We start from the raw sequence: 4,115 nt of genomic DNA, 5'->3' as shown, positions 1-4,115 counted from the left end.
GAACACAGGTAGTGATTTGTTCCCGGAAGTTGTGAATCGAGCCAGCCTCGTCCCTTTGGGATGCTGAGCTAAATTAGGTTGGCTCAATGCGATTGGAGGATGAGGACTTTCAGAAGGCCACAGTTACTATGCCTCCAATATAGGAATGTTTTGCTTGGTTTCTGCCGTAAGTGTGGATAGACCGTGCACCCTCTCACCGAGTGCAGTATACCGTCGAAGAGTAATGCAGGTTACTACGGGCTTTCTCCTGTGGGCAATGTGAACCTGAGGTTCTCTGCCTGGTCTTCCAAAGTGATACGCAGGGAGGAGGAACTAACACAATCCATAATTTGCAATGTCCTGGGTCTTGCTTCTGGCTACAAATTGAGAAGAAAACCCTGACTGAGGACCCTACCACGGATACGGCTAGGAAGAGCTAAAAATAATTACTACAGCCTTTGTCCAAATGCACAGCTGAGAGAGAATGGCCGTGTCAACAGAAGAAGTAAAGGCCTTTGAGACCAGAGCCAACTTTGGATCCTGCCCCAAAGGCCCGAAATATGATCTCTAGTATCTTATAATATGAGTAGCCTACTCCATTTCTATGGTTCTTCTTTCATAATCTGAGTTTTGTGTTTGCAGAGAATGTCCTCGTGCAGGCCCAACATCCCTAGCTCTTCCTTTAGCATGAGAGTGAGCTATGTGGCTTGGTTCTCCCAGCCCTGTGCCGGGGAAAGACAGACATTCCCAGAAAATTCTCAAGAACTGAACCTGATTGGAGATCTGCCAGAGGCCGGACCTGCAGGAAACAGAAGCAGGTACTGACAAGCCTTCCAGAGCTGTGACTTCCCACACTGGTCACACACACACATCCATGGACATACAACTTTCCTCACGCTCAGAGGGAAGATACAGTGGCAGGCTATGTTCCTTCCCAGGAGCTACGCCTCTGCGAGCTTTTATTAGGTGAAGTGACACACTGGTAGCCACACTTAAGTATTTATTATTTATTTTTTAGGTTTTCCTCCACTATTTACTATTAAATCTTCCTAAGCCCAGAGTTACTTCCTGAGAAGAGATTGAAGAATTTAATTTTACATCAGAAGACTAAAGAGTAGCTGAAATATGCTGGCATGTACCTCCACAGGCAGATTTGGAAAAAGTCACAGATTCATTAAAATAAAATGAAATACACTTTTGATTCTCATGTAATTTGGTCAGTCTTTCATTTGCCCTCATTTATGAGTGTACTCATTTGCACCTGTTATGTAATGGGTATTGGAAAGAAAGCAATAACAAACTCTTGAAGAAAAATCTGTCCTCATGAAACTTCCAACTCAGTGAAGAAATAGACAATTCACAAAAGACAGTACTTGTGTGCATGTGAAATGGTAATGAGGGCAGTGAAGGGGAATGAGACAGGGAGGTGGTAGAGGGTGGTGGTCATTGTAACCGTTCTGCTTTACAACCAAGGGCTTGTTAATACTTAAACACAGTCCAGGGTTCGATGGGCTGTTTCCTGTTTAGCTTTGCCTGTTTTGCTCTGTTTTACATCTCTGTCATTCTTTGGTCCAGAAATATATGACCACTGACCCATAGAACAGATGTGCTGATCTGGACAAGGTAATGACCACACTGAGGTTCCGACGCTAGTAAGGTACCTCGTGACTAACGTACATGTCTTCGAAAGTAGAAGAGCAGCCTTCCCCCAGCACAAAGCCCCCAGGCATTTCCTGCTTCACTTCTTCTACCAATCCTGGCTAAAACTTCGGGAGTTGGAAGTTGGTTCTTTTGGACAGTAGTCCACCTTCTCCCTAGGTTTCTGGCTTCCTTAAAAATAAAGCTACTTTTCCTCTAAGTAACACTTGTCTCTCAGTGTTGGCTTCTTGAGCAACGAGCAGCCAAGCCTGAGTTTGGTAATATCATGACCGTTCCTACTGGGAATCACTGCAAGGTATCTGGGGAGACCTTACTGGCCGTCTTTGGAGCAGAGACCTGAAGGGAAGGAGGGAGACTACTATGTGAGTGTTGGGGGGAGGATTCTAGGCAGAGGGAAGAGCTAATGCCAGGCCCTGGGGCAGGAGCATCCTGTCACACGCAAGGAGCAGCAAGGGCCCCGTGAGGCTGGAGCAGAGTGAGACTTGGCCCGGCTGTGGAGAGGTAACCAGGTGTCAGATCCTGTAGGACTTGTGGACGATGTGTGCATTTTGGCTTGATCTCTGATGAGTGGAAATCCATGGGGAGAATGGGCTGAGGAGGGACCTAACTGGATCTTTTGTGCTGGGCGGAGAACAGCCTGCAGAGTGAGGGCAGGAGGAGGCCGGTTAGCGGCAGCCACAGCCATCCTGTCCAGAGGGGATGGCAGCCCTGACCAGGTAGAATAGGGGGAAGCAAGTCAGGGTCATATTCGGAAGCTGCGGATGGAGCCTATGCTGATTGGGAGGAGATGAGGTGGAGAGAGGGGAGAAGTCAAGAGAGACCCCCAATCTGGGGCCTGAACCCCTGTCAGAAAGGACTTTGTCACGGAGCGGGGAGATTGAGGGAGAGCAGGTTCAGGGCGGAATTCTAGTTTGGCTTTGGCGTGTTCGATGTCCGCACGGAGATGTTGTGGAGGCAGCAGGTGGGTGTAAGTCTGGACCTCATGGAAAGCTTTGGAATGGATAAATGTATGTAGAAGTCATGACAGTATTCGCTGTCACTAATGCCACAAGGCTGGATGAGGTCAGCAAGGGGATGTGCTGCTGAGAAAGAAAACTGGTCCAAGAGCTACATCCCAGGTCAAAACTAATGCTAAGGGGTTTGGAGAAAAATAGAGACCATCCATGGAGTCAGAGAAAGCAAGGCATGGAGTTTAGAAAAATACACAAAACAACAAAAACAATGATAAAAACCGTAGAATGTATAGAACTGGAACCTAAGTGAAGCAAACATTTCAAACACATGAAGCCGATAGAGAAAAGTGAGGATTGAGAAATCTTTTTACTGTGATAGAATTGTTCCACAGTGGGATTGTGATGGACACACAGCTCTGTGCATTAACACACACAAAAATCAAAGAATTGGTTATATCATGACCGTATTTAAATGAGTGAATTTATGACATGTAAAGTCTAGCTCAAGAAATCTCCTTCAACATAAAAGAGTAATTATTTAGCACACATCCACCCAATGGTGCTATACTCCCAGGTATTCTTCACTCAGGGGAAATGAAAACCGATATTTAGACAAAAAAACACGTGTATAAATACTCAAAAATATTTATTCACAATACCCCACACTTGAACTAGCCCAAATGTCCATTATTAAGAGAATGGATAAAGATTTTGTGACTTACAAGGAAAAATTATTCAGCCCTAAAAACAGAATGAACTGCTTATTCAAATAAAAATATGTGGCTCTTAAAAACCGTACTTAGGGCTTCCCTGGTGGCGCAGTGGTTGAGAGTCCGCCTGCCGATGCAGGGAACATGGGTTCGTGCCCCGGTCCGTGAGGATCCCACATGCCGCGGAGCGGCTGGGCCCGTGAGCCATGGCCGCTGAGCCTGCGCGTCCGGAGCCAGCCTGTGCTCCTCAATGGGAGAGGCCACAACAGTGAGAGGCCTGCATATTGCAAAAAAACCCACAAAAAACCCCCCCAAAAAAACCTTACTTAGAGCAAAAGAGACAAACATCAAATTGTACATTGTGATCTATTGCATTTTTGTGAAGTTCAGCCACCGCCAAACTGATGGAGGTTTGTAAAAACTAAAGCAGAGGCGGCATGGGGTGAGAGCGGGTATGTTTCCACTGAAATGCGACAGAGGGGTCTTTTCTGTTTTAATGGATAGGCTGGATACATATGATTGATACATTGAGTTTTTGGATACTGTAGAGGTCATGAATTTTAAAGATTTGTGAAGCCATAAAGTTAAGATTGACACATTTCACTGTATTTCTATTATATATCGATACAAACACAGTAAGAAAGAGGTAAAGAAAAATTACCATTAGACAATAACGGAATCACATTTTATTTACAAATCTCCCCATGTCCCCTCCTCAACAATGACCGGGTACCTGACCAATCCAGGATGCCAGTTGCTGGTTGGGTTCCAGGTGGAATGTTGGCGTTTGTTGTGGCTGGTGGTCCCACGGTAA

Source organism: Grampus griseus (assembly GCF_964374135.1).
Source record: "Grampus griseus genome assembly, chromosome: 7".
Taxonomy (NCBI): domain Eukaryota; kingdom Metazoa; phylum Chordata; class Mammalia; order Artiodactyla; family Delphinidae; genus Grampus; species Grampus griseus.
Note: the sequence above shows the minus strand (reverse complement) of the source record.